The sequence below is a fragment of the Myxocyprinus asiaticus genome, chromosome 12 (genome assembly GCF_019703515.2).
Source record: "Myxocyprinus asiaticus isolate MX2 ecotype Aquarium Trade chromosome 12, UBuf_Myxa_2, whole genome shotgun sequence".
Classification (NCBI taxonomy): Eukaryota; Metazoa; Chordata; class Actinopteri; order Cypriniformes; family Catostomidae; genus Myxocyprinus; species Myxocyprinus asiaticus.
The window spans coordinates 38,927,734-38,953,693 of record NC_059355.1 but is presented as its reverse complement, the minus strand read 5'-3'; the positions used below and the strand labels follow the sequence as shown (position 1 = coordinate 38,953,693).

Below are 25,960 nucleotides of genomic sequence, written 5' to 3'. Positions count from 1 at the left end.
CCTGATTAACTTAATAAATATATAGCCTAACATCCATTCCTCCCGCACTTTTGGCTTCTAGCTGGTGAGGAGGCTTTTCAAACAAACAAATAAATGTGTAAGTGAGATGAGCGGATGTGCAGGGAAGTAGGATATAACATAGGGAGTGACAGTATTACTCATCAGGACAGTATATTTTGAATAAATGGTACGAACGGTCACGTAATTTAGCGCGTGACCGTGACACCGAACTGATGCGGAGCATGAGAAGCAGAGTGCCCATCTGTGCGCATATATGGCGCGAGCATCTGCCACTGACTCTGCAACATCAGCACAACGGAAGGCACAAAACAAATAAAGTTCAGCGAAAATTCCAATGAAGATCACGATGTATGTGATTGGAACTATATCAGATGTTATTAATAAAACAACAGGAACTCTGTGCGGGGGCATTTTCTGCCCCAATATTTTAAATTTCGTTAATTTCCGCCCCTGGATGGAACACTGGAGAGATGGAGATGAGAGATGTAACACGTTTGTCTCTCTTCACCATGCAGCTGGTACACAAAGCATTTTTGCTATTTCTGCCTTTCTTGTCAAATGTACTGCATTATGACTAATGATGGAGCACCAAGATATGAAAGGCGTCAAAACTACAGATTGCTCCAACATCACGCGCTTGTAATGTTAACACCTTTGTTAATTATAAACAGGAGCGATGGTTTTATCGCATCGCTCAATAATGGAGACGCAGTATAACACCATTTGCATGTCGAATTAATAGGTTTAGAAAGGTTTATACACCTGTAATATCTTAAGTTCAGTAACTATGCGACAAAACGTTCCCTCACTATGTGGCGCACGCTGACACTAAACTCAACAAGCGCTCAATGTGCTGCTGACAGCTGCACAAAAGAGAAAGGGAGAGATAGAGCAGATGTATTCGCCCATATTCTGGAATTACAGTTTGATACAAAAACAAGTTTATTGATTTGATTTGTTCATCTGCATCTATTGGTTTAATCATTCGCAACTGCATTGTAAAGTGAACAAAAGTTTGCGAGAATTTCCCACGCTATGAACGCAGAACTTGCGGGAATGATTCAAATGCGCAATACCCACGCCGAATTTCAGGCCCTGTATATTAATAATTTACACCCTTTAATAAAATACACCCTTTTCTATCTTTAAAATTCATATAATATAAGCAAGGTTCTCTCTCAGGATTTCATCTGTTAACATTTTCAATGCATTTTGTCAACATTAAACGACCATTTTAATGTAACTGGTGAGTATTGACTTGTACTCTTAGTGATAGTATTTCTGTCATCACTTGCAAACGTATATGATATTCTTTCTACTGTGAAACTCAAAAGGAGATGTTAGGGAGAATGTAAGGGGAATGTACACGGTGCATGGTGACTGGAACTAACATTCTGCCTAACATCTCCTTTTGTGTTTCACAGAAGAGAGAAATTCATAAAGGCTTGGAGGTGAGTAATAATAGAAATTTAATTTTTGGGTGAACTGCCCTTCAACTACCTGTTAAAGTCTTTGTAAAAGGTATCTGCCAAGAACAAAAACATAAATGTACTGTAAGTCAGCACATGATTGCATCATGTCTTGCTGAGAAACAAGTGACTGAAATATGGGAGTATATGAATAAAACCAGAGGTAAGAATTGTAACCCCCATGAGATTTAGGTGAGTTTGTTGTAAATGTTCAGATGTTTTAGTAAATTTTACCCCCAGAGCCCTTCAAAAGCCCCCAGTAAACACACACATGACAAGGGGAACATGAATAACCCATCTATAATCAGGGTTGGGAGGGTTACTTTTTAAATGTATTCCACTACAGATTACAGAATACATGCTGTAAAATTTAATTTGTAACGTATTTCGTTAGATTACTCAAGGTCAGTAACATATTCTAAATACTTTGGATTACTTCTTCAGCACTGGTAGATTTTTTCATTTGTTTTGACTATAAAAACTCTGCCAGTACAGTAAGACAATATACACATGTTAAAAACACATTCTCTGAAAAACCTAAATATCTTATGCAGTGTTGTTTCTAAAACAAGATAATTCAAATTGATCTTGTTTTAAGGATTTTTAGATATTTTTACAGGAAAACAATACAAAATTATTATCAAGAATGATTTTTGGCCTTGTATCAAAGGTCTTACTAGAAAAAAGGAATTATGATCTAACATGAATTTTCTTAATAAAAAATATGATCGTGCCTGGTAGCGTGCATGTAAAATGGCTAGAAATAGCATTTTAGCTTAGCGTAAAGCTGACAATTTACACAAGGTTTATTTCTATTTCTTCTGCTCCAAACTTGCTTGAAGCAAACTTACTTCTCTGTCTGCTCGTATGAATGTAACACATCATAAGAAAGTGTTTCACCGCTGTTCAAATGCACTTTGGATCGCATCATTTATATGTATAAATGTTTTCCATCTGAAAGGACTAAATATTAAATGAAACAAATGACAATAAAATGCAAAGTAATCTCTTCAGTAATCAAAATACTTTTTGAATGTAACTGTATTCTGAATACCAATGATTTAAATTGTAACTGTAGTGGAATACAGTTACTTGTATTTTGTATTTTAAATACGTAATCCCGTTACATGTATTCAGTTACTCCCCAACCCTGTCTATAATGATTCTAAGGTCGTTTTAAGCCATTCCTCCACCAACGTGCATAAATACGCGTCTGGCGTTGCAGGCTCGTGGATGCACGAAAACCTTCCAATAAAGTCTCAACACTCATGTTATGTTTTGTCATAAACTGACAAAATTAAGTTACTTTATTTAACTGCAAATGTGAAACATCCGGAGTGGGCTTATAAGGAACATGTGTACCATTTAAGCCCACATGTGTTCTTAATAAGCCCACTATACTTAAAAAAATTAAATGCTTCACATTTTACTAAATAAACCTCAATTTTGATATTTTTTACACCTCAAACATCATAACCAGTAAATGAAATATTTCATTTCTGAATCTGCAGTCCTTATAATTTTCTCCCTGCAATGAAAATAGATTCAGTATGTAGAGTTGACAATTAATTCTGTTTAATATGTGGTTCAATGGGTGATATGCTCAGTGGGCTTATTAGGAACAATAGGGGTAAGTGGAAAATAATGTTCATAAAAGTACACGCACACCACAGCAAAATTTCGTAAGGTGCTGAGTATAACCAAAGAACAGAGAAAATCTTGCACACTTACTTACTGCTCCAAAAAATGTCTTTGATAAATAACCATACTGTTAATGTTTCGACACATGTAAGAGTCTTCCTCAGAACATTAAGACAAACTTTGTGATGTCAGTTTCTTGATGTCAGGATGTTTTGTTGAAATTAACATCACAAAGTTTATCTTAATGTTCAGAGGTAGACTCTTACATGAGTTGAAACATTAAGAGTATGGCTATTTATTAAAGACACATATTTTGGAGCGGTAAGTGAGATTTTCTCGAGTTTTTTGTCAATGGAAAATAAACCTAAATAATTTAGAGTCAAGGTAAGCACATAAAACAAAAAAAATCATAAATAAAAACACTTATTTGTTGCACAATTATTCTGCTTTTAAGCTATGAGCAAACAAAGGCACTGTTCCTTATATGCCCACACGAAATGAAAGTTATAATTCTGGATAATAATTACAGAAAGAGCACTAAATCTTGTTTGAGCTCAAGAAGCTTCTTAAATATTTTAATTTAATGTGGTTATCAGCAGTTTTTTCATTTTCTTTCTTTTACTACATCTATCTTTGTGAGCATCACTCAGGCAGTGTCCTGCACTACCAGATACTCAAAAATCCATGTTTTCAAATACAAAGTATTTCTGTTAAATACAAAGAAAATAAATAATATCACATATCATTTGATTTGTTGATCTCTTAATTATTTTTTTTAAATATATATATGTATATAATTCCTCGCCCAGTTTGTTCATCTGACTCAAGACAAATTGCTTTTTTGAGGTCATCAAAAACAATGAAGTTTTGGAGCAACTTCCAAAATTGCCACCGAACAGTGGTAGCACATGTTCCCAAATAACTCAAGAATGAAACATTGGCTCCAAATAAAAATGATATCAAAAGATATGTGCATTTCCCCTGCAACAACTATTTTTTCTTTTGCTTTCTGTCTTTTTTACATTTCAAAATAAAACAATAAGCGGGCTTATATGGTACGTGGGCTTAATTGGGTTCCTTCTCCTATATAATCGTGAATTCAGTACTGTAATTCGAACCTAAACAAACTTAAATCGATTCCTTACACCCGTTATCATTTCTGTTTTTTAAAAATAATATTTTCATTAAACAGAGATAATAAAATTGTGTTTACTCAATTAATTGAAGAAACAATCTAAGATTAATCGATTAACCAAATAGTCGTTAGTTGCAGCCCAATAAGAGACATTATTTAATTGAAATATTCTACCTTTACCATGCAGTGAAAGGATCTTGGTGCTTAAGTTATTTGCCACTATACTACTCAATCACTGGTAAGTGAAATCTGAACATTTACCAGCCAGTAGCTAATCATAGACATTTTTTTTCACATAGCATAAAATTTGGTTGCATATGCAAGTGATTTTATCACATTGTAGAGGGTTGGCGCATAGAGTAAAAAAATCGATCTTGGGATTTAAAAATTGATATCAAGATATTTCGAATGAAGATTGCGATGCGTGAGAAAAACTTGACAGATTGGTAGCTGCTCTGAGGCTGCTTTGGCAGCGGAGGCAGAGTGCTATGCTGGCAAACATCAGAATTCAGGCAGAGGAGAAGTTCAAGGACACCAGAAATATCCAGTTTCAGATGTTACTGAGCACCTGCTAACTCAGGGTGAGAAGGACAAGGACTGTTCCAAGCTTAATTTGGACAAATCTGGAGGAATTCAAAGCACAGTTAAGAACAATCACTCACTCACTTAATCACTCAGAAGATTTTTTAGTTAAAGGAATAGATGGCCACAAAATGAAAACGTTATGCAGCTCTTGCCATGCAATGGCATTTCATAGTGACCAGGGGCTTTCAAGCTCCATAAAGGACAAAAAACGCCATAAAAGCAGCACAAAATATCATTAAAGTTTAGTTTAGACTCGCATGCTCTATAGTCTTCAGAAGACATACGATAGCTTAGTGTGAGGCACAGACCAACATTTAAGTCATTCTCTCATAATCATTACTTTTTTTTTGGTGCTTTATAGTGTTTTTTTTCCTTCTTCTTTTGTTGTTTTATGATGCTTGACAGCCCTCAGTCACTAAGAACACTTGTAAGGCAAAAGCTAGTTAACAGTTCTTCAAAAATGTCTACTTCTGTGTTCCATGGAAAAAATAACAACATATGGGTTTAGAACAACATGAGGTTTAGATTTTCATTTTGGGTGAACTATCTTTTTAAAGAGTTAATTATGCTTTCATCATCAGAGAAATATAACAAACAAGATTGTTTTAAGCTTCTAAGGATTAAGGGGTCATCCATGCCTGCTCTGTTCATGCCTTAGAAATCAACAGACACAATATACCTCTTTACCGTGTTTGTGATAAATTATGCAATCCAGATTCAGTATTTGTGCATGTATGCATGTGTGTCTCTGAGCTGTGGTAGCTGTCTGTGCCCTGCAATGCTGCACATTCAGTTTGAAGCCTTGAGCATTGTTAGGCTCTCTTTCTGCAGAGCTGCCAGCCGTGTCTACGTTTGCTGTCACTCAGCCTTTTCTATAAGGCATACTGCAAAACCATAGTGTTCCTTACTAAACCAGCCAATTGAGCTCAACATTAAATAAGATGTTGTCACTGCTTTAGGACTAGTGCTATTCGAACACATTATGTTTGGATTAATTTGTGTGATATAGCACTGTCTAACTGTACTATTGTATTTCCAGTAAGCCAAAACCACCCATAACAAAGTAAAAAAAACACAAATAAGGTTTCTTTAATATTTCAATTGTTTCTCTTAGACAGCAACAAGATTCAATGGAGAACCAATAGAGACTTTTAAATCTCCTGCTTTTCATATTATTTGTTAAGACCCTATGTGTAGGGATCTCAACGTCTTAAGCTCAGACTATGCTCTGATATGTCAAGACACACACTTCTTTAAAGACCATGTCTGAGCTATGCTATCCAAATTCATTTCATAGCTCTAAACTCTTTTTGTCCACAACTGTCTCATTTATTTCTATTTGTACTTCTTTCTAAGTTCTTCTAAGGAGAAATGTCTGAGACAAAGTTGATATTTAAAAGAAACATAACTGAGAACTCAATAAAATCGTTTGATCTATGAAAAAGAAGCATTTGAGAAAACATTTTTTCCTTTAGTTTAGCCTAAAAAAAAAAGAAAAGAAAGATTCATTACGTACAAACACACACACACATACACAAAAAAACAGACCAAAAAAAACCAAGCTAAAATCAGATCCTCTGTGCAGAAAGTGAGAGTGAACGTCAGTGCCATCCAAATAACACTTTCCGGTAACAATTTGTCCTGTAAGTCCATTATGCATCTGTCTATGTTCAATTAGCAAAGTGCCATTCGAGCGTTTACTTCTCCAAATTGGCCATCAAGCCTGCATCAGCCATAACAAGTATGTTTTATTCTCCTCCTATCTAAAAAACATTCTCTCTTGAAGCAATCAAACAAATGAAGAGACATAACATCAATTAGCTGTGAGTCAACAAATGGAGACACACGTTTATCAAAACATTCATATGTATGAGTTTATTTTTAGAAATGGGTACTTGGTAATCTAATTGATGATGCATCGTGTTGCTGTGCCTCTCATTTGGCACAATCAGCATTAGGCTGTGCATTATAAATGTGCTCTGGCCATGAAAGCCAAAGCTTGTTTCAAAACAAGGGAATTGTCCCCAATCATATGACAAAGGATGTCTAAGGAAATTATGAACATTATTAACACATGGTACACACTTCTTTACACTCTTGTCATCATTAAAATTGATCTTTGAGACATTTTTAATACAAAGAACATTTGCTCATGTCTATAGTTTGAGCCATCTGTACACCCAAAAAAAGTTAAACACTTTCTGTGTCTAATGGAAAATGATTGGTAACACCTATCTTCAAAACTATTTAGATCTAAACACAGGAATCTACACCCTCATAAGTTTTATTGTTAAAAATAGTTTAAAAATATGCCTTAACCTTCCATTCTGCCAATAACTTAGCCTAATGTGAAAGGAGGCTGCCCAGTTTAATATCAGTTTAGTAAAGCATGGCTATGGCATGCTTATATAAAACGTTTTTTTTTATTTTTTTTATTTAATGCTCTTTTATACACATTCATTTTATAGTTTACTGTAATTTGTTTGCCACAGGGTTCATATCAGTTACATATCAGGTCCACTTTTAACATTAGTAAAGATTTTGTGCCAAAATAAGTGTTTACAAGTGATAAGTTTTTTTGTGTCATTTGTTTAGTTTTTCACCTTTTTCCTTGGCCACTTTCTTTGCCTTTGCTCACACAAGGAATATGGTTTTGCGGTGATGTGGGCGTGGCTGAGCGACATCTGTGGTCAGCTAGGCCGGGAGAGGAAATACGGTAAGGACTGACACCTGTGGGAAACCACCTCTAACAGCTGTTTTGTGTTGCACTGAGAGCTGGAGGTGGATAAAAGGGCAGTCTAAACCACCAGAGGAGAGCGAGACGCACGAAGCTGACTGTGTGTGTGTGTGTGTGTGTGTGTGTGTGTGTGTGTGTGTGTGTGTGTGTGCGTGTGTGCAATGTTGTGCTGAAAAGCAGATCTTTGTGTGTGTAAAATAAAAGACTACATGGATTGTTTACCTGGATCCCGCTTCCTCCTTCAAAAAGATTGTTAAAGAACCTGTCACAGGTTTGCTGTCGGGTCAAGTAGTTTTTAACTCAACTTAACTGTAAAAAGCTGTGATTTGCAATTGTTACCTTAAGAATATGATCCAACCCTTTATTTTACTTTTGTAATCTAATGTAGTCAGATTGATTTAAGCCTTGTGCACTCCTGAGGTCTTAGGGGTCAAATTTGAGAAAAATATGAAAATGGTGTCATGCATTAGGGGCTTCCATCTGCTGGGGATAAAAAACTTTAAAATTAAAATGACCTGAAATTATACAATTATATAAGATTGCTGCAGAGGTCCACTCATTTGCCTGGTTGTAGCAAACAAATTTTTTTTTTTTATCTTATAAGTTCTGCATTTGGATATATACATATATTTAGACATCATCAAAGACATTAAAAAGTAAATATTTTTTTTTTGGTTTGGTTTTGAAGTGTCAGTTTTGCAATGATGCCACATTATGATTACAAACCATGGTGTTACAAAGAGAAGACTTAAGAGTAAAAATGTTGCTACCTATCATTTATTTCAAACATCCCAATTCCTGGTTTACCAGGAATTTTTTTTAGGTTACAAACTGGTAATTACAAGGGTGTTATGCTATAAATGTGGTTTATAAGGACATTTCTAGTGTCCCCATAATTCAAATCGCTTAAAAAACATACTAAACTATGTTTTTTTGAAAATGTAAAAATGCAGAAAGTTTTTTGTGAGGGTTAGGTTTAGGGGTAGGGTTAGGATATAGAATCTATAGTTTGTACAGTATAAAAATCATTATGTCCATTGACAGTCCTCCTAAGGATAGCCGCACCAACGTGTGTGTGTGTGTGTGTGTGTGTGTGTGTGTGTTCTCGGTTCTGGGTGTGTTATGGTCTCACCCCTTCATTTCTCTGTGTGTTCTGCATTGTGGCTGATTTTATTTGACAAATTCTATTAAAAAAAATTTTAAAAAACGCTCTCTTTTATAGTCTCACTTTCTTATTCCTGTGTGTGAATCCAGACCAATATTTTTTGTGTGTGTATAGATAGCAAATGTAGGAAAAGTCACCAAATCTCATGCCACTGAGATGAAGGGAAACATGTGTCTTAAGGAAGCAAAGTTCTAAAGGGGTAATTTTTTACCCTAAAGCTACATAAAGGTTAATCATGTTAAAAAAATATTTTTGACTTGAATAAAAGCAATTAATTTAGATGATATCACATGAATAACATTTTTGATAAACAAATTTCTAAGTGCAGCCTCTTTACAAAGCCTGGACTGAAATGTGTGACACACACTGTTAGGATTCCACAGAAAAGCATCTGTGTGATGTCAAAAAGTACAGAATGAGTCGTTTTTGAAGCTTAGCTTCATGAAATGCTCTTTCTGGACTGGGGAAAAACTTTTGAGATCAACAGTGTTTTCACAGTACAATAAGCCTTTTTTTATCTCAAATTATCAAGGGAATTTTTATTCTTCATGAAATGACCCCTTTAAATTATGTCCCACTGAGAACTATAACTAATGATGGACATTAGAAGGAAAATTACACACTTTAAGCACAATTTCTTTGAGGCATTATACTCAAAATTGTAATACATTACATAAAGACCCCACTGATTTACATAAAACTGGAGGAGAAATAAAATTTACATAAACCCTGTGTGAACCCCAGCTAATCTACATTCAGAGCACAGAACTCTCATTTACAGTGAGCAATCCACATTTTCACATTTATTTGTTTATTATTTTTGCCACGGCAACAAAACACTTTTAATAAGTGTTATTTACCATTCACAATTCTTCACCTTGACATATTGTGAATAAGTAATGAAATATAGTAGGGTTTATGATGAGACCAGTGACAATAACTCAAGCCATTCATAATATGACTGAAAGGAAGAAAAATACACCTTGCATTTGCATTCCAGTTTTTCCCGTTTATGATTTTTTTATTCACATTTTTGAATAATAATATTCTGTCTTTTTGCCTATTCCCAAGACTTCCTGTACAACCTTGTCTGCCTTATCAGAATGATTTCTTTAGCAATACATCCAGCATTTTAATTCTCTCTCTCAAAAAAAAGAAAAAAGGAAAAGTAACTTAAAGGAATTCTCTTTACAATTAAGCATAGTTAGTGATTGTCCTTAAACTGTCCTTAAACAAAAAGAAACAAAAAAAGTCAAAGATCTAAACTGTGCATGACATTTTTATCGCTAATGCCTACAGTTTAAATTCTAAAAGATGCATTAAAATATGTTTAGGATTTAGATGTTACCGCCTGAAATAATTTTTTTATGTTACCTGACAATACATTTTTTACATTGGTATTGATTCCTTACATTTACTGTATATATTTATAGGCACCACCACCACCAGTGTGCAGCACACATCTGGATGATGTGCCCACAGCCACAGACCTTATTCATGCAATCGCCATCTTTGATTTTTAATGGGAATGACAACAAAGCTATGAGGGATAGACTTACCATCTCTTCAATGGCACGAATGGTATAAAGCTGTATAAATCTACTAGATCACATCTGATTTTCCACAACTCATGTTGTCTGGAGTTCTTTGTATACTGACTGTTCTTGGACAGATATTTCATCAATGTTTTGTTATCATTGAACAATCCAAAAACACACTGAACTACAGTAGAGACCATTGAAGAGACTGCAAATCTATCCCTCACAGCCTTGTTGTCATTCCCATTAAAAATCAAAGATGGCGCTAGTGTGAATAAGGTCTGCGTCAGAATGCCCACCACACACCAGCTATTGGTGGAGAGGAGAGTACAGTGATGTAGCAAATTCATATACTGTACACAGGGGAATATTAGGAAGCCATGATGTTTAGAGGCCAATGGGCAAATTTGGACGTTACACCCTACTTCAGGGTTTTTCCTGCATTGAAAATTCCTGCAAGCAAAATTTCGTGACACAAAGCAAATTTTATGATTTTCATCTTGCTTTCGCCACTTTATAGGCATTAAATATGCTTCTCGTGCGGAACGCGAATGCTCGCGGGATGACTGAAGACTAGTTTCACGTGCATGTTGTGTCCGAGATCCACTGAGAATCACTCATGCAATGATGCACTCTGCTCTGTCCTCCTATATTTCTGGAGCACGCAGGTACTACGCACGCATCAACCTGTCTTTCCTTGATACGTGAGCTCCAGTGACAGAACAGCGCCGAGCAGATCGCACAAGATTAAACTGAGCTTCCCTCAATATTGTGGCACAGACAACAAAACTTATGCGACCCATTTTAATTTTACATGAGAATTCACTATTTTAAGCGCTATGGAGCAATTCAACCATTTCAAACGCCTAGCTCCGAAATTCTGAACAGCACTTACGAGGGAAAGAGAAAACACCTGCCCTGCACAAGCATCAGTTATAAGACTTTTCACATCTACACATCAACACTAACATTTATTACAGTAAACTGTAACAGAATTTTTAATTACAACTTGGCAGTTGTCTTAGAAAAAGTTTTAGGCTATTATTTTTTACTACCTAACCACAGTAATGAGGGGCCAGCCATTGTCTTTCTTGTGATTATGGCATTACAAATGCAACTGTTAAACAATGAAAGAACAATGGTAATCATAAGGGCAAATACAGTGTAGAATAAAAGTCTGAACCTTTATACATTTTGAACAAAGTCATGTGTAATATTTTAATAAATTTCCTGATGATGTTTGAAATTAGCAAACAAACTGGCCTGGTTTGGCTTTAGATGATCCTAGAATCAAAATGATTCCCAAATCATTAAGAGTCTGGTAAAAGGAAAACAATATCTGTTATGGAGTAGGAAACAAACATTTCCTATATAGAATAACAGTCCCAAATCAGTAAAGTGGTTTACTCATGAATATTAAATGAAGTCTATAGAAATAAGGTGTTAAGTTAGATTTATTACAGCACCTTGAAGTACACCAACTGAAGTTTCTAGATGCTCAGATGACAAAAAAAAAAAAAATTATGTTCATTATAAACATGAAATGAAACTAAATGTCTTAAATATTAATTGCAATAATGTAAAAAAAAACAAAAAAACTGCATCACATATGTAATGACCGTGTACATTAGCCACCACAAAGACCATTTTTGACCCAGGAAAAATACTCTTTGTGAGAAGTGCACACTGTTTGCAATGTGTATCAACACACCTCCAGGTCTATTAGATGGCCACCACGGGCCTGGCCAACGGCAGGATTCCTAGGTCTCTTCAAAGGGTGAATCTTATCACACTGTGGTGAAACACTGTGTGCCAGATGGCTTAGTACAGCACCAAGACACAAAAAAATCTCCCTCTGATGTTACACCAAGGAGAATTCTGCCACAAAAGATAACATTGGACCTCTCTACATTTCACTAGACATGAAAAACACACTAAACACACAACTGGACTTCTTAGTGTGATTGTAAATAATCACAATAAATGAATGCAGAGCAAAAACATTCCTTCCGTTTACTCAACGGACAACATCAAACAACCCAGTACAACCTTCAAAGACGTTAGTGTATTTATCTTACCTGTCTTATACCTCCTCAAAATCATAAACCAGTGCACTCAGTACCTCCCCAAAAAGACTTGCGTGGTCTCTCTGAGGAATGGCTAATTGGAGGAATTATGAGCATATTAAGAGACTTGGATTCACTTCACACCCAGTCGGCTAATCTGTCCATTCTGTTCCTTATGTTGTTTGTTGCCTTGGTTACAGTCATACATAAGCGCTTACTTTATAATACAGGCAGCAGTAGTTGGGTTGGGGGGTTCAAGAGGAGGGGAACCGTTTATTGCTCAGCACAGCATTAACAACTGCATACACAACTCTAAAATTAGGGACTCATGCTCATCTCTCCATGGACTCTTTAAAAGCTTTATTTAAAAATGGATAGTTCACCCAAAATTAAAAATCAAGTCATCATTTGCTCATGTTGTTCCAAACATATATGACTTTTAAAAGATGTTAGGCAAATTGTTAAGTGTCAGTCACCATGCACTTTCATTGCATCTTTTTTTCCATACAATGAAAGTAAATGATGACTGGGGATGTTAGTCCCTATAACTTTACCTATAATTTTTCTGTGGTTCACAGAAAAAGAGCAACCTGGTCTCATAGAATGAACGTTACTCTATATAGATTTTTGCAATCTGACTTGTACGTGCCGCTTTCTACATTTCGCTGCAGTTTCCTGTTGAAATGAACACTAGAGATGCTACAACAATGGTGCGTTTTATTCATTGTCACACAAATCACGAGTACAGTTGCTGATTATAGCTTTATAAACACTTATTTTTCGCTCTATTAATCACCCCCCACTATGTTATGATATCAAAACATGTTTACTTTAAAGCATGATCTGAAAAATGATATATTTTAACACCTGTATTACAGACCCACCTACAAATACACACTCAGGGCTCCAGACTAAAAAAATGACTTAGAAGCCATTGGCTTCTAAACCGAAATATTAAGGAGCCAAATGGCTGTTTTTAGTCTGCAAATCACAGAATTGCTTGATTTAGATTGCTCTTCAGAAACAAGATAGAAAGCCGAAGAAAAGGAAGACAGCTGATAACCCATTAATGGGTTGATCTGAGGGAGCTTCAGCAAAGCTGGAATCGGACAGATTCGTCTTTGTGAAGGACGCATGAATCAAGCCACGTACAAGGTTATCCTGGAATAAAACTTGCTTCCTTCTGCTCTCACAATGTTCCCCAACTCTGTGGATTGTTTTTTCCAGCAGGACAATGCTCCATGCCACACAGCCAGGTCAATCAAGGTGTGGATGGAGGACCACCAGATCAAGACCCTGTCATGGCCAGCCCAATCTCCAGACCTGAACCCCAATGAAAACCTCTGGAATGTGATCAAGAGGAAGATGGATGGCCACAAGCCATCAAACAAAGCCGAGCTGCTTGAATTTTTGTGCCAGGAGTGGCATAAAGTCATCCAACAGCAATGTGAAAGACTGGTAGAGAGCATGCCAAGACGCATGAAATCTGTGATTGAAAATCAGGGTTATTCCACCAAATATTGATTTCGGAACTCTTCCTAAGTTAAAACATTTGTATTGTGTTGTTTAAAAATGAATATAAACTTGTTTTCTTTGCGTTATTCTAGGTCTGAAAACACTGCATCTTTTAGTTTTTTGACCAGTTGTCATTTTCTGCAAATAAATGCTCTAAATGACAATATTATTTAATTGGAATTTGGAAGAAATGTTGTCAGTACTTTATAGAATAAAACAAAAATGTTACTTTTACTCATACACATACAGGGTTGCTGCAGAGTTTTTAAAATCAAATTTAAGACTTTTTAAAACCTTTTTCAAGACCTGAACAAAAAAAATGAATACAGTATCCCCATACTAAAATAAACCAAAATAATCTCAAAATAAATAATGTATCACAGACTCTTACTGATTTGATTCATAGCCCAGAACTTTTAACTTTAAAAGCACTTTAACTTTGAAATGCATCGGGGACTCTTATTTTGAAATGCTTGCACGTCACTGTTTCCAGCTGCTCATTCAAACAAATAAGGGATATAAAATGTGCACTCCTACAGTAATCTACAACGTATTACAAAATAAACAATTAAAAGTAAACTGTCATATTTTATCAACACTACATCATCATCAATAGCTGATCTTTAGTGATAGCTTGTCATAAATTTACGATAAGGCCTAATGATTGTGAACTGCTCTGCAACAGCTGAAAACACTCACAAGCCCCTGCGTGCTTGGAGAAAATACAGTGCCGCGTTTTCACTTTGAAGGACGCAGTGCATGCATTTATTTAATTAAATCGTATTCTTTTGAAGTTTGATAATCACATTAGGTCTTACCACGATTCCATCTTACCACCCCCAAATTTAAGACCTCTTTAAATAAAAATTAAGACTTTTGTTGTATCATTTAAGATATTTAAGACTTTTTATGACCTTAGATTTTGGAAAACTAAATTTAAGACATTTTAAGGATCTGCGGAAATCCTATAAATAGTAAATCCAGAGAAACTGCTAATTTTGCAGTGGTCCCTTAATTCTTTCCAGAGCTGTGTGTATATATATATATATATATATATATATATATATATATATATATATATATTTTTTTTTTTTTTAAATTGTTTTACAATATTGCCTTAGTCTTTCTTTACTGTTACCAGATGGCCCAGATACAGAGACTACAATAGTGCAAATTGAATGAAATCCCAGATGCAGTTTATTGTGCTACTCCAATCCCAATCAATAACTACCAGAAGAAGAAAAAAAGTGGTACACAATACGGGACTTTTTCATTATAAAGAAGCCCGAAATACACATGGGACTCTTATTTTGAAATGTCTGCGCTCCCAGTTGTGAGCTCACTGACGGCTGATTGGCTGAGAAAGTGATTCATGAAAAAGACCCGGTTCAAAAGGGTAATTTGTTCACAACAGGTTTGTTGCGTGCAGCAAGCTTGTCAGAAACAGAATGGGTGAAAAGCAGTGCGAGACACACTGGTGCGCACTCTAAAGATGCATTCAATAACTTACAAGATGATATCTGATGAAACCGCGTATGAACGCACACAATCTTACTGTCGCCAGTGGCAAATAGATTTTAAATTATTGTCGCAATCAATTATTTTTGGTTGCATTTGCGACTATTTTAGTTGCAGTCTGGAGCCCTGACACTTATTTCATTATGAATAGCTTGGTTGGTAGCTCACCTGATAGAGTGTTTGACTTTGGACTTGCCAACTGCAGTTCAAGTCCAGCCAAAGACACTTGAAATTGAAAGTCCCATAGAAGCAACACAAAATGACATGGTTGCTTCAGAAAATGTGCTTTTCATTTTTAATTGGCATTTTTAAACACTATTGGTTAGGGTTAGGTGTTGGTTAAGAGTAAGGATGTCTGTTTTGTTAAACTCTCATTTAGCCCAGGGCGTGCTGAGTGACTCCAGCCAGGTCTCATATGCAACCAAATTGGCCCGGTTGCTAGGGAGGGTAGAGTCACATGGGGTAACCTCCTCGTGATCACTATAATGTGGTTCGTTCTCGGTGGGGCGCGTGGTGAGTTGAGCGTGGTTGCCGCGGTGGGTGGCGTGAAGCCTCCACATGCGCTATGTCTCTGTGGCAACGCGCTCAACAAGCCATGTGATAAGATGCACGGGTTGACGATCTCAGACGCGGAGGCATCTGGGATTTGTCCTCCGCCACCCTGACTGAGGCGAATCGCTACGCGACCACGAGGACTTAAAAAGCACATTGAGAATTGGGCATTCCAAATTGGGAGAAAAAGGGGAAAAATAAAAACTCTCATTTAGCTTTCAGGACACTATTGGTTAGATTTTGGGTAAAATTTTAGGTTAGGGTGGTACATTTTACTCATTAAAACTTCCATCGTCTGATTACAATCTCATTTCGCTAGGTTTTGGCTCCCCCCACTGGGCATTTCACTTGGAAACTGCAGCCAAACGTGTAATAAAGCACGCAATTTCAGTTTCGCAAAAACGTTGCTATGTTCACATAAATTTCATGAGCTCAGGCTAAAAAAAAGAAAGTAATTCGGGTTTGGAAAGGCATGAGGGTGATTAAATTACAAAAGATTTTTCATTTATGGGTGAACTATCCCTTTAATACTTAATACTAAGCTTTTCTGTTATGTTTTAGTAAGTTTTGTACAGCCTATGATTTCCAAAACATGTCCTTTAAAACTAACTGCAAAGAATTGAGATATGCCACTGCACTGAACAAAGAGTGCCGCTCAGTTAACTTAATTTCCTGGCTGTTCTGGGCATTCTTCCACAGAAAAAACATTGAGGGTGGATCACTTAACAACAAACACCCGCCTCATGATAACACTGTTTCCCAGGCAACAAAAAAGGAGGGAAAAGCAATAGCTTCTGGATTCCAACAGAATATAAAAGCAAAGATGTTGCTCTATTTTATTCCATGGCCTCTTTTCAAGTATTAGATTTCACTGCTTACACAGAGAGAACCAAAACAACCCTTCTCAAGAGAAGTCTCAAATTCTAAAGATTTAACTTGGAACTCTTACATCAGACTGCTCTCTTGCCGAGTTAGTGCTGATTTTGGGAATCAGTAATGGGAATGTTAGCAGCAAGAAATATCACCTGAATGCTGTGGTAATATGATAAAAACAAATCCCACCAAGATCTTTATATTATGGTTTCTGTAGTCTAACTATTAACCACTGTGGAAAGTCCAGCTGCATTAGATGTGCATGGACTAATGCATCAACAGATAATGATGGCAATCTTGGCTATGTAGCTGCATTAATCTAGTGGGTGGGTGAAATATTAATTTACATCTCTATTTTACATTCCCCTTTATATCTGACATTGGACAGCCAGTCACATCTGGGATTTCACAGTCAGTCTCTGAAGCTAGTTGCCACCTCCATGAGGTAGTGCTATTCACTGGAATCACTCTGGACCGTAAAAATGTCTTGTCAGGTAACTTAAAAATATACTTAGTGGTAACATCTAAAATAATTGGTTTTATTCAAACCACAAAAAGTCATGACAGAAGCACCAATGCAAGTAATTTTAAGGGTCAACAAGTAGCTCCTTAAGGTAACAAGTTCTTATATTCATCTTTTATAGTGTCTTCCTTAAAACCAGGGAAGTGTTTTAATGCATTTTTGAGAGTTCTTTTGAAATTGTATATTTTATTTAATTTAGCATAAGATTCATTTACTGCAAAAACTATTGAGAAAATCCAGGATCAAAGACTGCAAGTCATTTACAATTACAGTACTTACAGATAATCAATCAAAAATGAAATTTCTCTCATAATTTACTGACCCTCCAAAATCCAAGCTTGTATGACTTTTTCTTACATCCGTGATACAAAAAGACATAATTTTAGGGACTTGACAGCCTCAGTCACCATTCATTTTCATTGCATCTTGTTTGAAAGGTGATTGGGACTAACATTCTGCCTAATATCTCTTTCTGTGTCTGGAACAACATGAGGGTGCGTACATGATGACAGCATTTTCATTTTTTGGGTGAACTAGCCTTTTAAGTTAACACATTTGCAACAGCAGCTCAAATTCCAAATAATGATGATAAAGTTATTACATTTAATGGTAATGTATTATGTATTTTAATGTATTTTGACCATGTTAATAAATCTGAAACAAAAAACATATTGCTTGAATCAACTGAGGATGTGTGGTCATCCATACACCATCATTTATGTGCTTTGAAATCTTTTTATTTTTTCATTAGATGCATTCACTGTAAATAAAAACAATTATGAAATCTAGAAAAACTGTAGGGAGAATAAAGTCCAAGTTCTTCACATTTAATACTTTTTTTTTACATTTAAAACTTATTTACAAAAGCTTCTTGAATCCCATAGTCATGAATGAATTAAGTTATCGTTTCAAAATAAGTGTCTTTTCTGTCAGGAGACAGGACAGATTGAGACACTCTTGGGGGCATGAATCTAGGTCATGAGGGCAACTGTGTGATTCTTGTTAAGAACTTTTTAAGCCTCCCAAAAAACTCAGAAACTGTAAATATTCAACACTTAGAGAGATATGATATTGAGAACTGCCAGTCTTGTTCTTTTATTTATCTTCTGTTATTTTGGCTTGTTATGTTATTGTTATGTTATAAATACTCCATTCGCTCTCTCCGTCTCTATATTTCTCTCTTTCCTTCACATACAGACACACACACATACACATCCTCTTATTTTATATGCTTTGAAGCAGCTCCAGGGAATTTAGTGTCAGAAATAAAACAGACAATATATGTTTTATCTGCATCGCTGTGACATGCTCCTATGTGAGAGCTGTCTCTCCTGGCTATGGTAGTACAGTGACATTGTATTAAGCACTGTCCTGATTTTATAGGTATGCTAATGATGGTTTTGATGTGTTGAGATTACGGTGGGTGATTATTAAGATTATCAGGTCAAATCAGTAATGCTGGAACTGTCTTTACCTGTCCTTCATTCACAAATGAAAACAAAACATTAATTTAATTGCATAAGCCACACAATTATGAATTCTAAAGGCAGCAAAGCTAGTCTAATAGATATTAAATTGTTTCATTAAAAGTTATAAAGATTGACTGCAGATGCTGCTTTTAATGTGCAGCATAGAACTATTTCTAAAGACTAAACACTATTCATTTAACTCATTTAAAAAACCAAGATCCAAAATGAATTCTTAGAAATCGCCTCATTTTCTCTTCTTCTCTTTTTATTATGTTTGTTCAGAAGGTGTCTTCAACTAAATTTGTCTATATATTCTATACAATTCTAATATATTCTATATAATAGGCCTATACATTCTTTTGGTGATCTAAAAAGATGTACACTGCTTATGCAATACAGTAGAAACGTAATATTTCTGCAACAGCCACTTGAATGAAATTGCATTTGCCTCTCCAATTTGCATTTGTTTTCCAAATTCTCTACTAAAAGGCTCATTAAAAGAATTTGTAGCAGCTAAACACTTCTGGGTTGGTTGTATTTTTGGCATCTGTAACAGGCTTGATCAACAGTTTGTAGAGTACATTTACATTTATAGAGCATTGCTGAAGAGTAACGTTAGAAAGATTGTTAAAACATTAAGCACTGTTGCCGATGGTAAGACATCATGGATCAGCAGCCTGATCTCATTAATATATGTAGCTAGTTGTATGTTAATATTTGTAACATTTAAACGTACATGTTTGTATGTTTGGATAGACACTAAAACGTACAATATGGACGTTTGAAAGCATCTAAAACGTAAACATTTTTACGTATTTACAGCTTTAGAAAAGTAAAGTATTGATGAATCCATTACAACTATATTTGAATACACGAATCGTTTATAAATATATTTGTACATTTTACTGTTTTATAGATATGTTAGATCCCTTAACCCTACCCCAACCTCTAAACATAACCACATTTCAACAATATAAAAACATGTAACAAGTAGATTACTGTACAGTGGCAATAATGTTTGATACAATATATTCATGTATATATATTTTACAGCCACAAATCCCACACCTACTCCTAAACATAAACCATAACCATTATCAAGCATATAAAACATGTAACAGGCAGATAAATGGCAAAATTCTGTACAAAAGTAGTCCAAAGGGTGATGTGTTGCATCCGATGTGCTCTCTGACGCCATACAATAGCACTGTGTGAGGTGGAGAGCAGAATTTAAATGATTAATCACTGTAAATCTTCTCCTGATGCACTCTATGGCAGTGTCTAGTTTGGTAGGATGCGTCCTCCGGAGGTCGCATTTCTCAGCCGCATATTTCATCGAGGCTGTCTCGTTTCAGAAAAGCGAGTAGGACACTCCGAATGCGACCTTCTTTCATGGGAATTCGGAGGATGCATGAGGTGTATCCTTCGTGGGCACTCACAACCCACAATTCTTTGCTTCAACGGAAATGTCTGACGCCAATTTGCCCGTAAATATGATGTTCAAACGCAAGGAATGTTAATTCCCAAGTTGAAGTACCTCAGTAGATGGGTGCAGAGTATATAATATGTATAATTGTATTAATAAATAATTAAAATAAAGTATTAGACTAAAAGTACACCTGTAAAATCTATTTTCTTTTCTCTTTACATCTTTATAACTCTCCTAAAATTTACCTCATACATTCCCTTCTAAAGGGATTTTGTTTCCTTCTCACTCAAAGTGCTTGTTAAAGAGTGGCGTGCTGTCATAGCAACCAAGTTACGTTCCGTTTGTCCTACGAAGGCCGTCTCGTTTAGGAGGACACTCGGTAACTGCAGCCTTCAAAGGACAGGTCCTACCTAGCATGCAGCCTTCCAAACGAGACACAGCCTATAACGGCGCTGTCATATTAATTCAAACATATACAACACAGAATACGGCATGTCGCAAACGGTCACGAGACACTTGAGAGCCAATGAGCATTCGACATCACTGCCGTAAAACCGCTGGTCATAATGCTTGAGGCAGCAATTTTTGAATTTTGAAAAACGAAACCAACATGGGTTGATGGTTACAGCGGGCGTGACGGCGCTGCGGCATATGAAGATGGAGATCGTTGAATAAAAGGCTTGAATTTGGGTCTGTTCTTCACAGAAAGCAGTCTGAAGATTTGGATTAGAGCTAACAAATTTATGGATTAATTTTATTATAGTTTTATGGTGCTTTTTGTGGTTTATTTTGTTTTTTGGCATATTCTAAAAACTCATTTTGTGTCCCAAGGCAAACAAAAATATAATTAAATGCTTAATAAATGATTATTTTATTCATTTTAAAATTTTAAAGTTTAGTCGTGGTTAAAATGATTTAATCCTTTAAAACATATAGGGCAGCAAAAATCACACGGAACTGAAAGAAACCATTAAAATGTCTTATTATGATGTCAACTGCATTAAATAAATGTGATGGCATTTAACTAATCTCATTTATTATCAATTAAATGTATTTAACTGATTCATTCTATTAATTATAATTAATTATAATTATAATTATAATTTTCTTTATTTATCACACATTATACATTTGCACATATACAGTGAAATTCTTCTTTTTCATATATCCCAGCTAGGCTGGGGTCAGAGTGCAGGGTCAGCCATGATACGGCGCCCCTGGAGCAGATAGGGTCAAGGGCCTTACTCAAGGGCCCAACAGTGGCATCTTGGCAGTGCTGGGGCTTGAACCCCCGACCTTCTGATCAGTAAATAATATTATAAGAATAATAATATAAAGAATAATATTATTCAATATTAATCAATTCAAACAGTACATGTAAAAATTTATATGTTTCTATAGGTGTTAATACGTACGCTGTGAATTCGTCAATATTGTACGTTTCAGTGTCTATGCAAACGTAAGAGAGTGTACGTTTGCTAGAACCAAACTTTTTTGAATACATAAGAATTCTCATGAGAACATGTTGGGATCAGAGGAGATTTAGGCTAGATGTATATTTGTTTTGGTTTAGGTATGGAAGAACCAAAATGGGGAGGGCGGTGCTCTTATTTATCACCTCTTGTACAGTGGAGGTGCCAGCTGGAGGTGGAGGTGGGGCAGGTGTTATGTTATATAAAAGGATGACGGGCCCTGCTAAGAGCTCTGGAGAATGGGATGGTGTTTTTGAACAGAGGTAGTGGGTGGTGTTTTAGCCCGTGGGTTGCATTCACACACTCATACAGATACAAACACAGTGTCCGGGGTTTTTTGTGCTCATTTTCAATGGGAGCAACAGAGAGCAAGGTCAGTTATATTCTTCTGTCTACTGAGGCTCTAAACATCATCAGCTCTAACAAATGTAAAAGTACTTCTTGATTTTTTCATGGCATAAAGTACATAGACTCCTTTGAATACCATTGGGTTAATGCAGAGAAAATAACAAATGGAAAACATGTTAGACCAAAAAAGGGACCCATACATAAGTGTGCGTGAATAAAAAGTGCACAATTTTGATTAACAAGCTTTATATTATTCTCCCCTTCTGTCTTGAGTAATAATGCACAGAAGGACTAAAGCAAAAAATGTTTTATGGTAAGCTATAACTCTATAACAAACCGTTATTATTTGTAATGTAAGAAATAATGGCCTCTCCAACAATCCTGTAACCACTAAATTACAGGCTGAGAGCATTTAAGTGCAATTTGATTTCAAATGCAAAACTCACAAAACCCTTGCCTTCAATACACAAACTATTTGATTGTCTTTTAACCATTTTGTTGTTATCTTGACCATTTATTTTCAATAAATAATAATAAATAAGAGCAGAATGATTTGTTTATGATGAAAAGGTGTCTCTATTCATTAAGACACAAAGTACATTAACTATAAGCTTTTTTCTATGTCTTGAAAGTTTATTTTTGAGACAATAGTCATCAAGCTTTTTGTCTCTCTTCTGTTGCTCTGTTTAAAAGCACATATTGTCAATTATATCAATTAGTAGTGAGTCATCGCCAGCTTGTTAATGGGTTGCTAATAAAGTAAACGCCATTACGTGCCAGCATTGGACTACATGACGTCATAAGCCATCTCTACACTGCAAAAGTGGCACAGAAGTGGCATCTGAAGTGACATGTATGTATACAGACTTTTTAATGCTGCTCAGAGGAGGCATAAATACATTTACACAGCAATAACAAAAGCATAAATGTTATGAGTAGAGGTCGACCGATAGTGGATTATGCCGACAGGATATCTAAGGTGGTGGAAAAGGCAGATAACCCATTAATCGGACGATAGTTCTTCAAATCGATTTATAGAATGTGAAAAAATATATATTAGTCTTTCCTTACTTATTAACACAATACATATATGCATTAGAAAGAAAGAAATACATTTCCTGTGTTCACTTCATGAAGTGGGGTTTACTCTTTGCAGCAAACCTTTACAAGCAAAATGTTACCTAAAAATGTGCTGCACGTGGTAACACCGAAATTGACATTTTTTTTAAGTCAAAACAACTATTTAATATGACTGAATCAATCTGACCCATTATGTTACAGCTCAGTTTCACATTTTACAGTGTAATACGCCAAATGTACACTTACATTACAAACAGCAAATAGGACATAAAACACCCGCTTCAAAGCTACTGTTGTGACGAAGAATCACTGAAAGTTGTGGAGGGAGTTTGCGCTACCCGCTAGTTTTTGTTAACCGTCGAGTCACAGGTGAATTCTCCATTAAGCAAAAAAATGGCGCGCAGTGTTTTAAACAGAACTAAAATGTTGCACTATCAAAGAGTTCTGTGAAATCGTTATCGGCGACAAATGGATAACAGTTGTGATAAATGAATGTAACCACGAAGACTTACCAGATAATTTGAGCGCTTCAGGGAAACTGATGTTACAACTGCGGTGTTCTCGACCGTTGAAGCCTCTTTTGAGGGTCTCGAGAGGTCTCTTGATATTTGAGTTCGTTGGTAATTTCGGCCAATATTCCGCGTGACACGCTCTGTGCGCACTCTGCTGCCCAACCCCGAAACGCGCTCTCTCTCTCTCTCTCTCTCTCTCTCTCTCTCTCTCTCTCTCTCTCTCTCTCTCTCTCTCTCTCTCAGGTAGAGGCTTCAGCTGTAACTGCGCTGTACTATGCGTATTCAGCTATCTAATACCTGACTATTACTATTCCCAAACTATGAAAGTCTGGAATCTGGTGACTGTTCTCATTGACATGTAGTAATTATGAGAAAGCAGGACCTAAATAAAAGTGAATGCTGTCAGATTTGTTAGTAAGAGTAAATGGCACCCTTTAAGTAAGTGCAAAATGCAGCAGCTGCAAAATACTTCTCTTTATCTGCAATTACAGCTGGAGGGTATAAAGGCGTTTTGCATCTAAAATTAAGCTTTGTAACTGTACTGCATGGGTGTAATTGTTATATATGTAACAATTATATAATAATAATATTTGGAGAATGTTGGACTTTTCCCGGTGGGCCGGCCGCGAAACGTGGCCGAACGGGTGTCAATAAGCTGAAACGGCCGCCGCGTTATACCGAACGGGCCGCGAATGGCTGATTTTTCTCATGACTGTTTGTTTGCATTACCTTAAGTTCCAAATATCCATGTAGTCATGTGTAATTGCTATTCATTTTGTGTTCCTTTTTTATACATTGTCTTCTGTATGTGCCTTATGTGCCATGATTATATTCATATTTATTTATTTTTTTAATTTGAATGAAAACAAAATGGAAGTTATTTTGTTTGGACCTAAAGACTGTAATAAGGGTGCCTGGGAGTCGCGAGTTCAAATCCAGGATGTGCTGAGTGACTCCAGCCAGGTCTCCTAAGCAACCAAATTGGCCCGGTTGCTAGGGAGGGTAGAGTCACATGGGGTAACCTCCTCGTGGTCGCTATAATGTGGTTCTTTCTCTCGGTGGGGCACGTGGTGAGTTGTGCGTGGATGCAGCGGAGAATAGCGTGAAGCCTCCACACACGTAAGGTCTCCGCGGTAACGCGCTCAACAAGCCACATGATAAAATGCACAGATTAACGGTCTCAGACGCAGAGGCAACTGAGATTTGTCCTCCACCACCCAGATTGAGGCAAGTCACTATGCCCCCACAAGGATTTAGAGCGCATTGAGAATTGGGCATTCCAAATTGCGTGTAATTTCGAATTAGGCAATCTCGCTTCTTATACTACATCATGTGCAGAATTTAGGCTTCTTGTTTGACAGCAGCCTAAAATTCGATAAACAAATAATTGCTGTGGTGAGATCGAGTTTCTTTCATTTATGACTTTTAACGAAAGTAAAACCTTTTCTTTCCTTGAGGAACTTTGAAAAAGTGATTCATGCTTTTGTAACCGGTTTTGCTCAACCTGCTCCGAACGGGATGCGAACCGGCAGTTCCGGTGTGGGAGGCGGGTGTGCGAACAAGAAGTCTAAAGGCTACAGCCTCTAACATCAGTCGCTAGTGTGCCACTTGAAGCCAGGGGAGTGAGATTTAAATACACTGCACAGCATGTACCAACTGGCTACCATTACACTCACCCCTAATCTTCACTCCCATCCGGGTCACGGCACTACTGTAACCAGTTCTGTTCAACCCTCTCCGAACAGGACTCGTAATGGCATCTCCAGTGTGGGAGCCGGGTGCGCTACCAAGGAGGCTAAAGGCTACAGTCTCTAGCGTCAGTCGCTAGTGCATCACTTGAGGCCAGGGGAGTGAGGTTTACATACACTACACAGCACGTACCAGCTGGCTACCATTATACCTTTATTTCATCACCCTTAGATTACTGTAACTCCCTCTATCTTGGAGTAAATCAATCATCTCTCTCTCTTATCTTCAAATGGTCCAAAACACTGCAGCCAAACTTCTGAAGGGCAGATGCAAATTTGAACACATCACTCCAGTTTTAGCTTCACTGCATTGGTTACTGGTTAGATACAGAATTGATTTTAAAATCTTTTTATTGTTTTTTTAAATCATTAAATAACCAGGTGCCACAATATCTCACTGATTTATTGCATCCACACAGTCCATCTAGATCTCTTAAATCTGGGGATCTCGGATTGCTCTCTGTTCCCAGATCCAGATTGAAGCAAAGAGGTGATCGTGCCTTTGCCATAGCCGCCCCTAAGCTCTGGAACAGCCAGCCAGTACATATCAGAACTGCTCCATCT

General features: G+C 36.5%; 1 protein-coding gene across 2 annotated transcripts in view; it reads right to left on the bottom strand.

Annotated features, from left to right (window-relative positions):
- The window catches only part of LOC127449216 (caM kinase-like vesicle-associated protein), a 53,888-nt gene extending 29,915 nt beyond the window's left edge, over positions 1-23,973 (bottom strand). The window contains exon 1 of one of the 2 annotated variants that reach the window (XM_051712493.1): positions 23,649-23,973. The gene's annotated coding sequence lies outside the window, so the exon portion shown is untranslated. The remainder of the gene's footprint in view (positions 1-23,648) is intronic. The other variant, XM_051712492.1, reaches the window with a different exon arrangement.
- Between the last annotated feature and the right edge of the window lie 1,987 nt (positions 23,974-25,960).